This window comes from Oryx dammah, unplaced genomic scaffold (genome assembly GCF_014754425.2).
Source record: "Oryx dammah isolate SB20612 unplaced genomic scaffold, SCBI_Odam_1.1 HiC_scaffold_17, whole genome shotgun sequence".
Taxonomy (NCBI): domain Eukaryota; kingdom Metazoa; phylum Chordata; class Mammalia; order Artiodactyla; family Bovidae; genus Oryx; species Oryx dammah.
Genome location: NW_024070201.1, coordinates 2,284,245 through 2,302,914, shown reverse-complemented (window position 1 = coordinate 2,302,914; position 18,670 = coordinate 2,284,245).

Here is an 18,670-nt window from a genome sequence, read left to right as displayed (position 1 = left end):
CTATGAATTTCACTTATGGGATATGTATTCCACGTATGGGATATGTATTCTACTCCAACCAAGATATTTTTACATACTTTTATGCTTGTTCTAGAAGTACTTGGTCCATTTCAATCATATACATTTTATTTCTTCCAATTATAAAGGAAATTCAACCACTTTTCTCCACAAATTGGTTTAATGTCCAAATACATTAAACTGATAAGATATAGCTAATGTTCAAACATATTTTGGGTTATAATAAATGCAAATTATTATAAATATCACTAAATTTACATTAGAATGTGTGTTCTTTTTTTATTAATAGAAGAATGAAGAAAAATTTGGAAACTACTATCATCACAAAATTAAAAGTCTTTCATAATACAACCATGTCCACAGGATTCTATGTGGTTCCTTTGTCTACCATTTGTCTGACCTATATTCGAACTTTCTTTATGCATATAGAATAATCAACCTAAGAATGGATACAAAACTAATATACAGAACTACTAACAGCAAAGTATAAAAACATAGTACAATTTCATTTGTAACTACATTGAAATAATAAAATAAGGAACTAATCTAAGAAGGTAGTATAAAAGAACTTTACTGAACAAACTATAAGACACTGGACAAAAATAAGTTGAAGATGACATGAACAGATAATAAAATAAAGTATGTTCAAGGACTGGAAAAACTGATTGTTAAAATGACCATATTACCTCAGAAAGTGAAAGTGAAGTCGCTCAGTCGTGTCCGACTCTTTGCGACCCATGGACGGTAGCCCACCAAGCTCCTCTGTCCATGGGATTCTCTGGGCAAGAATACTGGAATGGGTTGCCATTTCCAGGCAATCTACAAATCAGTGCAAACTCTATCAAAATACCAATGGCATTTTCCACATAATTAGAACAAATATACCTACAATTTGCATGGGATCACAAAAGACACTGAATAACGAGAGCAATCTAGAGAAATAAGAACAGAGCTATAGCTGTATGCTCTCTGGCTTCAGACTATACTACAAAGCTACAGAAATCAAGAGTGTCGTATTAGCCCCATCCCTCTCCAAAAAAAGACATGTGGACCAATAAAACAGAGTAGAGATTCCAGAAATAAACCTGTGCACTTATACATACAGTCAATTAGTCTATGACAAAAGAGGCAAGAATATACAGTAAGGGAAAGATAGTCTCTCCAGTAAGTGCTGCTGGGAAAACTGTGCATCTACACATAAAAGGAGGAAATTAGAATATTTTCTGATACTACATACAAAAATAAACTCATAATGGATTAAATGTAAGATTAAAATCATTAAAACTTATAGAAGTAAAGATAAGAAGAATACTCTTTGATATTCAGTTTAGTTCAGTTCAGTCACTCAGCCATGTCTGACTCTTTGTGACTCCATGGACTGAAGCATACCAGGCCTCCCTGTCCATATAAATCAGCAATATTTTTTGAAATTGTTTCCTAAGTCAAAAGAAACCAAAGCAAAATTTAAAATGAGGCTTAATTTAACTTAGGTTTTACACAGCAAAAGAAACCATCAAGAAAATGTAAAGACAACCTACTGAGTGGGAAAAAATATTTGCAAATGATGTGGGTGACAAGGAGACATTATCTAAAATATATGAGCAGTTCATATACTCAATATATATATTAAAAAAAATCCAATTGAAAAACAGGCAGAAGACACCAACAAATTTTTAAGAAAACATAGATATGGCCAACAAGCATATGAAAATATGCTCATCATTGCTATGCACAAGGAACCTAGAAATCCAAACAAAAATGAGATATCACCTCACACCTATCAGAACAGCTATTATCAAAAAGAACACAAATAAAAAATGTTGGAGAAAAGGGAAACTTGTACACTGTTGATGGGAAAAGTAGTTGTTGTAGTGACTGTGGAAAACAATGTGGAGTTTCTTAAGAAGAGTAAAAATAGAACTAATATATAATTCAACAGTTCTAATCTGGTTACATATCCAAAGAAAATGAAACTAATTGGAAAATAGACGTGCACTCCAAAATTCATAGCAGCATCGTTTCCATAAGCCAAGATATGGAAGAAACTTAAGTGTCTATCAACAAATGAATAAATAAACAGGATGCAGCATACATGCAATGGAATATTACTCAGCTTTAAAAAAAAAAAGAATGAAAATTTGCCATTTGCAAAAGCATGGATGACCGATGACCAGGTGGGTACTAAACTGAGTGAAATAAATCAACAGAGAAAGACAAATACTTTGTGTTATGACTTAAATGTGGAATTAAAAGAAAAAAAAACATGAATTTAATAAAAGAGAAGCAGACTCACAGATATAGGGAAGAAACAATTGGTTACTAGTAGGAATAAGTAAGAGGGAAGGATGCAAGATAAGGGGAGGGGCTTAAGAGGTATAAACTACTAAATATAAAATAAATAAGGCAGAAGAATATATTGCACAACACTAGAATCTAATAAATATTTTAGAAAATTTTAAACGGAGTACAATCTATAAAATTGTTGAATCACTATGTTGTACACTGGAAATTGATATAATACTATAAATCAACCATACCTCCATAAATCAATACAGACTACTGTAGAATTTTTGAAAGTATGTAAAATATATAAAAGAAGATAAAATTACTTATGATACTTCATCCCCCAAATAACCATTAATAATGTTTTCTTTGGCTTCAAGTTAGATGGCAGGGTAGAAGAATGCTCTTTGGGAGTCTTGGGGAGAGGCGTGGGTTCCCAGTGGCCCGCTGTGGGATCAGGACCACTGCAGGAGCATTGGTCCAACACTGCCAGTGTGTTGGCATAAGTCCTCTTGGAGGAGGTTGCCATTAGGCCTAACAAAGACTATAGCACTTCCATGGAGAGTACAAGACGCCAGGACTCGGCTGACTCAGGCCAAACTACAGGGAGGGAGTCAGCCTCACTCATAAGCAGAAAATCTTATTAAAGATTTGTTGATCACAGCTCTGTCCACCAGAGCAAGAACCCAGTTTTCCCCACAACCAGTCCCTCCCATAAGGAAGTTGGCACAACCCCCTCATCCCCATCCACCGTAGGGCAGACAGTATGGAAAACACAATCACAGAAAACTAACTAAAATTATTACATTGATCACAGCTTTGTGTAACTCAATGAAACTGTAAGCCATGCCATGCAGGGCCACCCAATTTGGACAGGTCATGGTTGGAGACTTCCAACAAAACATGGTTGACTTGAGAAGGGAATGACAAACCACTTCAGCATTATTGCCTTGGGAACACCATGAACAATATGAAAAGGTAAAAATATATGACACTGAAAGATAATCCCCCCCAGATCAGGAGGTCTCCAATATGCTACTGGAGAAGAGTGGAGAAATAAGTCCAAAAAGAATGAAGAGGTTGAACCAAAGTGTATACGATGCCCTCTTGTGGATGTGTCTGGTGGTGAAAGTAAAGTCTGATGCTGTAAACAAAAATACAGCATAGGAACCTGGAAGATTAAGTCCATGAATCAAAGTAAATAAGATGTAGTCAAACAGAAGATGGCAATAATGAATATTGACGTTTTAGGAATCAGAGAACAAAACTGGTCGAGAAAGGGCAAATTTAATTCATATGATCATTGTATCTACTACTCGAGGCAAAAATCCCTTAGAAGAAAAGTGGTATGGACTTAACAGAAGCAAAAGATATTAAGAAGAGGTGGCAAGAATACACAGAAGAACTATACAAAAAAGATTTTAATGACCCAGGTAACCACGATGGTGTGATCACTCACCTAGAGCCAGACATCCTGGAGTGTGAAGTCAAGTGGGCCTTAGGAAGCATTACTATGAACAAAGCTAGTGGAGGTGAAGGAATTCCAGCCCAGCTATTTCAAACCCTAAAAGATGATGCTGTAAAAGTGATGCACTCAATACGCCAACAAATTTGGAAAAGTCAACAGTGATCACAGGACTGGAAAAAGTCATTTTTCATTTCAATCCCACAGAAGGGAAATGTCAAAATTGTTCAAACTGTGACACAATTGTGCTCATTTCACATGCTAGAAACATAATGTTCAAAATCCTTTAAGATATGCTTCAAAAATGCATGAACTGAGAACTTCCAGATATACAAGTTGGATTTAGAAAAGACAGAGGAACCAGAGATCAAAATGCAATATCCATTGGATCATAGAAAAAGCAAGGGAATTCTAGGGGGAGAAATTATTTACGTTTCATTGGCTATGCTAACACCTTTGACTGTGTGGATCACAACAAACTATGGAAAATTCTTAAAGAGGTATGAATACCAGATAAATTTACCTGCCTCCTGACAAATCTTTATGAAAGTCAAAAAGCAACAGCTATAACTGGACAGGGAACAATGAACTGGTTCAAATTTGGGAAAAGAGTAAGTTAAGGGTGTTTATTGTCACTCTGCTTATTAACTTATAAGCAGAGTACATCATGCAAAATGCTGGGCTGGATGAAGCAGAAGCTGGAATCAAGATTGCCTGGAGAAATATTATACCACTCCAATGGGTGAAAGTGAAGAGGAACTAAAGAGCCTCTTGATGAAGGTAAACTAGGAGAGAGGAAAAAAAAAAAAAAAAACTGGCTGGACTCTGGGAGAGGGAGAGGGTGGGATGATTTGGGAGAATGGCATTGAAACATGTATAATATCATATATGAAACGAATCGCCAGTCCAGGTTCGATGCATGATACTGGGTGCTTGGGGCTGGTGCACTGAGGCGACCCAGAGGGATGGTATGGGGAGGGAGGAGGGAGCAGGGTTCAGGATGGGGAACACGTGTATACCTGTGGTGGATTCATGTTGATGTATGGCAAAACCAATACAATATTGTAAAGTAATTAACCTCCAATTAAAATAAACAAATTTATATTTTTTAAAAATTAAAAAATTAATAAATTAAAAAGTAAAAAAAAAAACCTCAACATTCAAAAAACTAAGAACACAGCATGTAGTCTCATCCTTTCATGGCCAATGGATGGGGAAAAATGGAAGCAATGACAGAATTTATTTTCTTGGGCTCCAAAGTGACCACAGATGGTGACTGCAGCCATGAAATTAAAGGACAATTGCTCCTCAGAAGAAAAGCTATGACAAACCTAGACAGTGTATTAAAAATAAGAGACATCACTTTACCGACAAAGATCCCTATAGTCAAAGCTATGGTTTTTCCAGTGATCATGTACAGATGTGAGAGCTGGACCATAAAGAAGGCTGAGCACTGAAGAATTGATGCTTCTGAACTGTGGTTCTGGGGAAGACTCAAGAGTCCCTTGGACTGAAATGAGATCAAATCAGTCAACCCTTAAGGAAATCAACCCTGAATATTCATTGGAAGGACAGATGCTGATTTTGAAACTCTAATACTTTGACTTAGTCTAATACTAAGCATTTGACTTAGTCTAATACTAAGTATTTGTCAAATACTTAGTCTTGTATGGATGTGAGAGTTGGACTATAAAGAAAGCTGAGCACCAAAGAATTGATGCTTTTGAAGTGTGGTGTTGGAGAAGACTCTTGAGTCCCTTGGACTGCAAGGAGATCCAACCAGTCCATTCTAAAGGAGATCAGTCCTGGGTGTTTATTGAAAGGACTGATGTTGAAGCTGAAACTCCAAACCTTGGCCACCTGATGCAAAGAACTGACTCATTTGAAGAGACCCTGATGCTGGGAAAGATTGAAGGCGGGAGGAGAAAGGGACAACAGAGGATAAGATGGTTGGATAGCATCACCGACTCAATGGACACCAGTCTGAATTCTGGGAGTTGGTGATGGACAGGGAAGCCTGGTGTGCTGCAGTCCATGGGGTCACAAAGAGTCGGACACTACTGAGCGACTGAACTGAACTGAATACTTTGACTACCTGATGAGAAGTGCAAACTTACTGCAAAATACCCTGATGTTGGGAAAGATTGGAGGCAGGAAAAGAAGAGGGTGACAGAGCATGAGATGGTTGGATGGTATCACCAGCATAATGGACATGAGTTTGAGCAAACTATAGGAGATGGTAAAGGACAGGGAAGCCTGGAGTGCTTCAGTCCATGGGGTCACAAAGAGTTGGATGTGACTAGGTGACTGAACTGAACTGAATGCTTTCTTTGATATATCTGAGTTACATGCAGTATTTTATTGTCTATAATTATAAATATTTTAGAAAAATATAGTTTTGTTTTCTTCTAGTCCCTTGGACTGCAAGGAGATCCAACCAGTCCATTCTGAAGGAGATCAGCCCTGGGATTTCTTTGGAAGGAATGATGCTAAAGCTGAAACTCCAGTACTTTGGCCACCTCATGCGAAGAGTTGACTCATTGGAAAAGACTCTGATGCTGGGATGGATTGAGGGCAGGAGGAAAAGGGGACGACAGAGGATGAGATGGCTGGATGGAATCACGGACTCGATGGACATGAGTCTGAGTGAACTCCGGGAGTTGGTGATGGACAGGGAGGCCTGGCGTGCTGCGATTCATGGGGTCACAAAGTCGGACATGACTGAGTGACTGAACTGAACTGAACTGAATAAAGTTTTTAAAATAATCTCATGTTAAGAGTGTATCTGGGGATAGTTGTAACTGATCACTTTCATAAATAGCTTATCTATAACCTCTCTTTTGGACTAAGAAGTGTGCTGGAAGACCAACATTGCACAAGAATGTTTTGAACATTCAGAAAACCAGAAAAGTTTGTGAGCAGAATTATCTTGAAAGTGAAATCAGTATGACTCCATGTTATTTTTGTTAAAAATACTATGCCAAATACATTCATTCACAGTCAAATATATCTAAGGGAATACAGTTGGATAAGATGTGACTAAATGCATACAACTCGATCTTATGTGACAAAAAAGGAAGAAAGAAAAAGAATCTTAAAAAATTTATAAATTAAATGTAATAAACTAGGGTGTATATGATTAATAATAGGGAAGAAGGTGATTCTATTATACATCAACTATTCGAGTTGTTTCAAGTACCGGCCTTCCTTTGTGACTCAGACAGTAAATAATCTGCCTGCAATGTGGGAGACCCGGTTAGATCCTTGGGTGGGGAATATCTCCTAGAAAAGGAAATGACAACCTGCTCAAGTATTCTTACCTGGAGAATCTCACGAACAGAGAAGACTACATGGGTTACACTCCACGGTGTCACAAACCACTGGACATGACTGAAAGACTAACTCTTTCACACTTTCTTCCAAGTACCAAATGTTTATGTAACTAGAGTGTGCCTGTGTATTTCCCTTTTTAAATATTTTTTGTTTCCTTTTAACCAATCAAACATTTATATTTGTTAAGCTGGAAGAAATAATTACAATTGATCTAACTTTGCTATCATGGCATTTTTGTTAAATGACCCAGTGAGTAGTAATATTTCAAAAAATGCAAATATATGTAATTTTTTTCATTAATGATGTGTAAGCCTCAGCTTAAATCAGAGCCATGACAATGATAATAATTGTTGTAAAGAAAACATTTGGCTTTTTTCATAAATATATGTGATATTTATTGAATTAGATATCTCTTTGAATCCTGATGTACCATTTCTAGCTAACACTGGCCTTGTTACTTAAACAGTTTATGCTTTAATTTTGTCATCTCTAAAGCAAAGTTAGTAGTACTTACATTGGAAGATTAGTTAAGAACTAAAAATTGCATTCTTATATCACAGTAGTTGCCTAATAAAGAACAATTATAGTCATCACTACTAAACTGTCCAAAATTGAATTAAATTTTAATTATTACATGTATAATTTGTGAATGTGTCCAGTGTGGTTGTTTAAATAGGAAATAACAGTACAATATTTACTTTTTAAATCTGAAATATCATTTTGGAAAAGCTTGATTATCCAAATAATTTCACCAATTCTCCATCAACTGTCTATATATGAATCAAGTGAAGCAAAACAACCTGTGACTTCATAACTAAAAGAAATACAATAGTATTTGTTAACAAGGTACAGAAGAAACGTATGACTCAACACCTCTTTTATATCCCTTTTCAGTTTTGTTTACAAATATTTATTTAACGTCTACATATGGCAAACTCTTCAAAGTCTGGCTTTAACCAAACTCTTGAGTCCAACTCACTGTGTGCATGCTGCATGCTCAGTCCCTGCATGCTCAGTTGGTCATGTCCAACTCTTCGCAATCCTGTGGACTGCAGCCTGCCAGGCTCCTCTGCCCGTGGGATTCTCCAGGCAAGAATACTAGAGTGGGTTGCCATGCCCTCCTCCAGGGGATCTTCTCCACCCAGGGATAGAAACTGGGTCTTCTGAATCTTTGCATTGTAGGCACATGCTTTACTGCTGAGCCTTCAGGGAAGCCCCACTGGTTACTAATTGCCGTCTTGATAACTACTTCTGGGTTACTCATTGTTTCTAATGCACACCCACTTCTTTCCTCAAGAATGCTTCTCCATTACTCAAGAAAAGATAACCATCCAGGTTTTGTAATCATGCTCAAGTACTAACTTTCCCATGATACTTTACTTGATGATTTCTATCCTTCAGTAAGTATTAAGACGAGGAATTAACATTAGGGAGACGTAGATTCATGTTTAATATAACACAATTCTTATCTTGAAGGAGATAAATCACATCAGTTTCTACCACTGAAGTAGGGTTTAATTTTTTTTTTTTTTTACTTACTTGTGTATGTGTGTTTATGTACACAAGTCTGTATTTAGGATCTTGTAATTTTAAGAAAAAAATGTCATAATTGCTAAAACATGCTTTCATCCCTTCATGATGCCATGATACATAATAAATGTTCTATAAATAAATGGTGAATTAATGAGTGAATTAGTTTTACTTAGTGATCCCTTTCAATTATAGTGACTCCAGAGAGGAATGGGGAACATAAAACAAGAAAAGTAATCTCTTTTTTTGGGTGTTCTAGGATTCTGTGGTTTTGAAGGCGAGATAATTTATCAGCATTAAAATTACACTCAATGTCAGTCAGTTTCATGGAAAAACTCTATGAGGTAGAAGACAAAAAATAAATTAATCAAGGAACTGCTTTAGGGCAAAATTAGTGTGCTGATTTCAAGCATGCTTGACAGATAGATAAAAAGGTACAACAATGAGGCAATAGGGTATTCACACTGATGGAAAGCGATTTCATCAACCAATATGAAAATCAAAATGGTTCAGTTTAATTGGGGAAAATATGTATATATTGAAAAATCTAAACCCTACCAAGAAATGATTTAGTTAATAAATACATAAGAAAATATATTTACTAAACTGTTGGTATTAGTCCATTTAATGCATTGGCCTCTTATAGGACATAAAGCCATAGACAATGTCACCCATTTATTTTAATGTCTATAGAATTCATTGTGTTTCAAGCATGCAGAAAATCAAAAATAGTATACATGACTTTTCAGTAATCATGAGTGGATGAAAACAAAAATATGGTAAAAAAATTAAATTGCTTTGGAAAACTTAGATTCAAGTTTAATCATAAGTAAATGTATTTTACTTGACTGTGGAAACCATGTTTCTCATGGTTAGAGAGAAGTTATGAATTGATTTCCTAACATATAAAGACTGATGAGAATGGTTTCTTTTTAAACTCATCATTATAATGTCATAGATTTAACAATGATATAATATATTCCAGATATAATTTCTTTTGATATCTAACAATATGAGAAAAAGGGAGGCTACAGCAAACTCTGTAGTGCTGGATTTGAGGTGGAAACATCAGTATGAACTCATATTTAGTTTAATACAATGTAGATGGATAACTTGGAGTAAGACATGACAGTTCACTCCAGTATTCTTGCCTGGAGAATCCCATGGACAGAGGAGCTTGTCAGGCTACAGTCCAAGGGGTTGTAAGAGTTGGACATGACTAAAGCAACTTAACACAGCACAGCACAGATGGATAGCTAGAAAAATAACTTTCAGTATGTATGTATACATAGGTTGGGCTTCCCTTGTGGCTCAGATGGTAAAACGTCTGCCTACAATGTGGGAGACCTGGGTTCCATCCCTGTGTTGGGAAGTTCTCCTGGAGAAGGAAATGGCAACCCACTCGAGTATTCTTGCCTGGAAAATCTGATGGATGGAGGATCCCGGTAGGCTACAGTCCATAGGGTCGCAAAGAGTCGGACACGATTGAGCGACTTCACTTCACTTCACGCATAGGTCAGTATACAAGCTCTATCTTACTGAAAACCTGGAAGCAATGAAAACCCAGTAACAATGAGCAAACTAATTGCCCAGATTTTTTTTTTTAATATCATGCTCTAATAAGAGAAAATAGGACTCTTTAAAGAAATGTACCATACTAAGGCTACAACAGACATAGCATGAAAAAGTGATAGTAGTTGTTCAGTCATGTCCCACTGTTTGTGACCCTATAGACTGTAGACCATCAGATTTCTATGTCCATGGAATTCTCCAGGCAAGAATACTGGAATGGGTATCCATTTTCTGCTCCAAGGGATCTTCCTGACCTAGAGATTGAACCAGAGTCTCCTGCATTGCAGGCGGATTCTTTACCATCTGAGACACCAGGGAAGCCCCACAATAAGCATGCAATAGTGTAGTCACTAAGTGGTGTCTGATTCTTATGACCCCATGGACAGTAACCTGCCAGGCTCCTCTCTCCATGGGATTTCCAAGGCAAGAATACAGGAGTGGGTTGCCATTTCCTTCTCCAGGATATCTTCCAAACCAGGGGTCAAATCTGGTCTTCTGCATTGCAGGTAGATTCTTTACAAACTGAGGTATTAGAGAACTCACAATAAGCATGGGAGTATTCAAAAAAAAAAAGAGGATGGTGTCATAACAATAGTTCCAAATGTCCAAAGATGGACTAATGTAAGCAACAAACAATACACAGAAGAACTAAGCAAAAAAGATCTTCATAACCCAGATAACCACAATGGTGTGATCACTCAGCTAGAGCCAGACATCCTAGAATGTGAAGTCAACTGGGCCTTAGGAAGTATCACTATGAATGAAGCTAGTGGAGATGATGAAATTTCAATTGATCCATTTCAAATCCTAAAACATGATGCTGTTAAAGTGCTGCACACACTATTCCAGCAAATTTGGAAAACTCACCAGTGCCCACAGGACTGGAAAAGGTCAGTGTTCACTGCAATTTTAAAGAAAGGCAATGCAAAGGAATGTTAAAACTACCACACAATTGCACTCATGTCACTCACTAGCAAAGTAATGCTCAAAATTCTCCAAGCCAGGCTTCAACATTACATGAACTGAGAACTTCCAGATGTTCAAACTGGATTTATAAAAGGCAGAGAAACCAGAGATCAAATTGTCAACATCTGTTGGATCACCGAAGAAGCAAGAGAGTTCCAGAAAAACATGTACTTCTGCTTTATTGACTATGCCAACACCTTTGACTGTGTGGATCACAATAAATTGTGGAAAATTCTTTAGGAGATGGTGATACCAGATCACTTGACGTGCCTCCTGAGAAATCTGTTTGCAGATCAAGAAGCAACAGTTAGAACCAAACATGGAACAACAGACTGGTTCCAAATTGGGAAAGGAGTATGTCAAGGCTATATATTGTTATCTTGCTTATTTAACTTCTATGCAAAGTACATCATGCAAAATGCTGGGCCGGGATCAAGATTGCTGGGAGAAATATCAATAACTTCAGATACACAGATGGCAGAAACTTATGGCAGAAAGTGAAGAAGAATTAAAGAGTCTCTTGATGAAGGTGAAAGAGGAGAGTGAAAAAGTTGGCTTAAAAAATCGACATTCAAAAAACTTAAGATCATGGCATACGGTCTCATCACTTCATGGCAAATATGTGGAGAAACAATGGAAACAGTGACAGACTTTATTTTCTTGAGCTCCAAAATCACTGCAGATGGTGACTGCAGTCATGAAATCAAAAGACACTTGCTCCTTGGAAGAAAAGCTATGACCAACCTAAACAGTATATTAAAAAGCAGAGACATTACTTTCCTGACAAAGGTCTATCTAGTCAAAGCTATGGTTTTTCCAGCAGTCATGTATGGATGTGAGAGTTGGACCATAAAGAAAAGCTGATAGTCGAAAAATGGTGCTTTTGAACTGTGGTGTTAGAGAAGACTCTTCAGAGTCCCTTGGTCAGCAAGGAAATCAAACCAGTCCATCCTAAAAGAAATCAGTCCTGAATATTCATTGGACAGACTAATGCTGAAGCTGAAATGCCAATACTTTGGCCACCTGATGCAATGAACTGACTCATTGGGAAAGACCTTGATGCTGGGAAAGATTGAAGGTGGGAGGAGAAGGGAATGACAGAAGATAAGATGTGGATGGCATTGCCGACTTGATGGAAATGAGTTTGAGTAAGCTCTGGAAGTTGGTGATGGACAGGGAGGCCTGGCATGCTGCAGTCCATGGGTCGCAAAGAGTCGAACATGAACGGAAATGAACTGAACTGAAGCAAGAAAATAATTAGTAAATAAATTAATTTTGGATGATAGCCCAAAGTATAAAATGAATATGTCATTCAGCTGGTAAAGAATCTGCCTGCAAGGTGGGAGACCCAGTTTGATTCCTGGGTTGGGAAGGTCTGCTATACAGGGAATAGCCTATGCACTGCAGTATTCTTGGGCTTCTCTGGTGACTCAGAGACCTGGATTTGATCCCTGAGTTGGGAGGATCCGCTGGAGAAGATAACAGCTATCCACTCCAGTATTCTGGCCTGGAGAATTCCATGGACTGTATGGGGTCACAAAGAGTCAAACACGAGTGACTTTCACTTTCACTTTCACTTTTCTTCATATTTATTTAAACAAAAAATTAAATTTAAGAGTGAGGATATAAGAGACAAATCTTCCTTACAAAATTCCAAGTAATACATGTAGATATCCTCTCATCCTGGAGAGTGAACCATACTTCATGACTCACTGCTATGGACTAGATTAAGGAATGGAGAAACCTTGCAAACACTTTAACCAGATGATGAAGATTATCACTAGCTATGTCAACGGGAATAGCATGGAACTCTGGTATGATGTGTTAAGAAGGGCACTTCAATTCTATGGTATTCTTACCAAAATTCTATAGTCTCAATTAGCACGAGAAAAGTGTCAGATCCAAACTGGAGAACATTCTACAAAACTCCTGTTTTGTACTCATCCTACCGTTGAGGTCATGAGAAACAAAGATGATGAAACTTACAGAATAACAGAGACACAAATAACCTGCCTGAAGTGCAGGAGACCTGGGTTCAACTAAATGCATTGAAGTATTCTGAATTGAATTCTACAGCAGAGTAAAACAGTAATGGAAAAACCAGTAAAACACAAAGTCTGGAGGTTTTTTTGTAAGAGTAACATGCTAGTGTCAGTTTCTTAGTTTGGATAAATGTACCAAAGTAACGTAATCTAACATTACATTAAATAAAACAAACTAGGTGAGGGATATAGGGAAACACTCCATAGTACCTCTCCAACTCTTCTATAAATCAAATATGATGCTAATATGAAAAGTTTATGTTAAAAATTTATGACTTGGTTTCCTAACACCTTATAAAGTAGACCAAAGAAGACTCTATCTCTTTTTAAAATTATCACTATGATGCCATGGATTTAACAGTGATGTGTTATAATGTACCTTTTGATATCTAAATTATCACATATTCAATCAATGGAAAGATTTTCCAGTTAGCTACTGAAAAATCTCGACATGAACTCAGTAATTATTTTGTCTTCATTTCTTTCTGTTACAACACACTGTTTCAAGTGCATTGTACTGTTTCTTCCATAGACCTGAAATAAATCATTTCCCTACACTTGAAATGTATTTTAGGTGGGTATAGTATTAGATACCATAAAAGGTGCACAAGAAATGCTGATTTTTGTAGTTTAGTCATTATTTCTAAGTCTTTAGTATGTGGAACTAGAAAATACATATTTTATTGAAAATATAAAATGTCATTAATCCATACGGAAATTTCCAGTTACAAACTGCCACGTGTTTTACTTACCCTCTTTGATCTTAAGTAATTAGCCTCCAATTAAAATAAATAAATTAATTTCTTTTAAAGTTACAGTAAAAGGTATCACCTTTCTCCAATGCTTTTTACAAGATCACCAGCATAATAATTCATTGGCTTTGTGTAACAATATATACAAAACATTTTCCAAACTGTAATATCAATATTAGTGAAAGTAGTGTAAATTTTTGTATTTAGGAGATATCCCACTATAAAAAATGCCAGAATTATCTGCTTTTAAATAAATCAAAATAATGAAAACCCAAGTAACCATAGAAGGTTTATTGCTTCTTCCTCTTCACCCTGACTTTCTGTCCCTATAGTAAATACACCTTCTTTTAGATAAATGCTAGTGTGCGTATATGTGTCCCTGCCTTTCTTTCTCTCACATAATATATCCTTGAGGTCATTCCACAGAGATATATAGAGGCACTTCTCTTTCACTGAATAACTCATAACACACCAATGTTTAGCACACCAATGGTACAAACTCATACCATAGTTTGTAAAATAGTCTCCTCTCAAAGGACATTTGGGCTGCTTTGGGTTTTGCTATGATACATAATACATAGCTTTGTAAATGCAACTTTTATAATTTTGCTAGTATATATCTGGGTTTCCCTGGTGACTCAGTGACAAAGAATATGCTTGTCAATGCAGGAGACATAGGTTTGATCCCTGGGTCAGGAAGATTCCCTTGAGAAGTAAATGCCAACCCACTTCAGTGTTCTTTCCTGGGAAAACACATGGGCTGAGGAGCCTGGTTGGTTATATTCCATGGGGTTACAAAAGAGTTGGACATGACTTAGACACTGAAAAACGACATATTAATATATGGGGCAGAAAGCTAAAATATGATTTCATGTAAATTAAATTGTTATTACTTTAGTTACACAATCATTTTTTCACCTAGACTATTTCTACAGCTTTCAAGTAGGAGTTTCTTGCCTCCAGCTTCAGTATATAGCTTGCTACACATTTCAAGATTTTGGATTTGGGGATCTAAAATGCAAATCTAATCATTTTATTCCTTTATTTACAACCTTTGTTTCTCTATCTCTATGAGATTCAGACAAACTACTGAATGAAACATTCCATGACCTTTCTTTGCTTTGCTTTCCAACCTTACTTCCAGTACTAACCCCAATACAATCTTAAGTCCAGTTATATGAAGCTTCTAGTAGTTTATAGAAAGGCCTATGCCCACTCATGACTTGCATATAATCTTCTCTCTCTACCTAATCCATGAAACACACCCATAAAAATTCAGTTCAAATTATCTTTCTTTGTGAGTTCTTTCTGGATTCCCTCAAAATCAGAATTAGACCTCTTATTTGCTCACATGGTATTCTATGCCTTTCTATTAATACTTTGATCACATATTTTTTGGTAATTCCTTATTAATGAGAACTGCCAGAACTGTAAACAGTTCTTTATTAATAAGGACTGTGCCAGAACTGTGCTGGAAATTTACATATATTCTATCAGAATAGAAAGTTAAGTAGTGTATCTATGCTAATGCAACCATGAAACTAGTCTCCTAAAATCTCAACCCACTTACTTTACTCTAAAAGCCTGAGGTCTCTGAACTAGATATACTACATTGCATTTCTAAACATTGTGGATTCTTCCAATTTACTTTTTCTCTTCCAGACCCCTTTTTGTACCTTAAGTTGCACCTTAGCTCATTAACTCAGCAGGTTTTAATGAGGACAATATGGTCTATGAAATTAAACAGACCTGAGTTTTATCCCTAACTCTTGGTTTTATCAGTTACTAAGAATATAAACTTGTGTCAGAATTTTAATCTTTAGATAGGTTTTCTAATCAGTTTAATAATATCTAAATTTTTTTGTAGATCAAATTATATATGTAAGGCAGGAAGAGAAGAGGAAAGCAGAGGATGATATGGTTGGATGGCATCACTGACTCAATGGACATGAGTTTGAGCACGCTCCAAGAGTTGGTGATGGACAGGAAAGCCTGGCATTCTGCAGTCCATGGAAGAGTCAGACATCACTGAGCGACTGAACTGAACTGAGGTTCACAAATATCAGGAATCTTACAGTAATAGCCAGAATTTTGTCTGTTTACCATTATGTCTCAAACACTTACACATCGTAGGCACTCAGTATATAACTATTTGAGCATGAATTGTTTAATGAAAAGCTATTTCCCAGAAAACTTGCCTTTCTTTTAAGTTCCTTTTCTCAACTGAAGGTATTGCCAACCTGCTGATGACCACTTTATAGAATAATCAGGTTTCAAACTTGAGGTTACCTTTGATCCTAACTCTTAAATATGTGCCATGACTCCCCACCACGTGACAATTGTGCTCTGTCAGCTTTATCTTGGCAGTAACTTTTATACCTTATTTATCCTGTTTCTTTTTACAGTTTTATCCCAGACATTTGTGCCATTTCACTTGATTTTCTGAAAGGGCAGCCTATAAACTAAACTACTCTCTGCTTCTGCCTTTCCTGTTATACATCACCAAACCACTTCGCTATCACCAATGTCCCCTTTCTATATGTATACATTCTAGACACTGTCTTATGGAATATATCAAGTACTTCCTTCCACATGCTCTCTTTTATGGTCCAACCTGACTTTCTGTCTTGTCATCCTCTATAACCCCAAATTTGTACCTCAAAACCACTCAGCAGCATGTGCTTGGACACCATTTTTCTACTTAGAAAGCTATACCTATCTATCAATATATATTTCTTCTCACTGAAACTTCTCCACAAAGCCTCCACTGATACACTCTAAGTGCTATTTCTCCTCTCCTCTTTCATAATGATTTGCTGATTCTATGCGATCACATTTGGCCACACAAAGTGAATGTTGTTGTTATTGTTTTTTTCTATTTTTAAAACATTTTTTTTTAATTTACAATGTTATGTTGGTTTCTGCCACAAAACAATGCCAATTAGCCACAATTATACATATATCCCCTCCCTCTTGGTCGTCTCTCCCCTCCCCTCATCCCATCCCTCCAGGCCATCACAGAGTGCCAGATTGGGCTCCCTGTGCTCCACAGCAACTTCTCACCAGCGGTCCATCTTACACCTGACCTTGTGTACATGTTGATGCTATTTTACCCATTTATACCACTCTCTCCTTGCCCCACTGTGTCCACAGGTCCATTCTCTACATTTTTGTCTCCATCCCTTGCGTATGAGGTTGTGGTACATTCACTGTGGATTGCTCACAACATCAGGGCATTTCCCACAGTAGAATTGTCCAAATCCTGGCAGAACTGACATCATAAGATCAAAGATTTGAATAACTATAAGAAATTTTAGAAATCTTCAAGTTTGATACCTTCTTTTAATAGATTAGTAAATTGTATTTCAGAAACTGAAAACATTTACTTAGAATAACCCAAAAGCAATAAAATCAAAACATATGTATGTTTGATTTTCTCAACTAGCAGCAACACTTTGAAATTTTGGTAGTGATATGGCAGGATCTTTTACCTCTGCCTTTACGAATATTCCAAAGAGAGGATAAAGAAATTGTTTTCTATATATAAATACATACCTGGAATAACAGGAAGTGTGTGACAAAATTTATAACATTGCTTGTTGTTCCTCAGTTGCTTAGCCATGTCCAACTCTTTGCAAGCCCATCGACTGCAGCACGGATACTTTACTGTCCTTCACCATCTGCCGGAGCTTGCTCAAACTCATGTCCCTTGAGTTGGTGATGCCATCCAAAAATTTTATCCTCTGTCATCCTGTTATCCTCTTTCCTTCAATCATTAGGGTCTTTTATAATGAGTCAGTCTTCGCATCAGGTGGGCAAAGTACTGGAGCTTCAGCTTCAGCATCAGTCCTTCTGATGAATATTCAGGATTGATTTCCTTTAGGATTGACTGGTTTGTTCTCCCTGTAGTCCAAGGGACTCTCAAGAGTCTTCTCCAACACCACAGTTCAAAAGCAGCATTTTTAAAGTGCTCAGCTTTTTTATGATCCAACTCTCACATCCATACATGACTACTGGAAAAACAATAGCTTTGCCAAGACAGACTTTTGTTGGCAAAGTAACATACCTGCTTTTTACTATGCTTTCTATGTTGGTGATAGCTTTTCTTTCAGAGAACAAGCGGCTTTTAATTGCATGGTTGCAGTCACCATCTGCAATGATTTTGGAGCCCAAGAATATAAAGTCTGTCACTGATTCCATTATTTCCCTATCTTTTTACCATGAAGGGATGGGACTGGTTGCCATGATCTTCATTTTTTGTATGCTGAGCTTGAAGCCAGCTTTTTCACTAAGCAGGGTGACTATGAGCAGCCTTGACATACTCCTGTCCCAATTTTGAATCAGTCCGTTGTTCCATGTCTGGTTCTAACTGTTGCTTCCTGACCTGCATACAGATTTCTCAGGAGGCAAGTAAGGTGGTCTGGTATTCCCATCTTTTGAAGAAGCTTCCACAGTTTGTTGTTATCCACACAGTCAAAGGCTTTAACATCAACAATGAAACAGAAGTAGATGTTTTTCTGGAACTCTCTTCCTTTTTCTATGATCCAATGGATGTTGGCAGTTTGATCTCTGGCTCCTCTGCCTTTTCTAAATCCAGCCTGAACATTGTAAGTTTTCAATTCATGTAATGTTGAAGACTACCTTGGAGAATTTTAAGCATTACTTTGGGCTTCCCTGATAGCTCAGTTGTTAAAGAATCCACCTGCAAT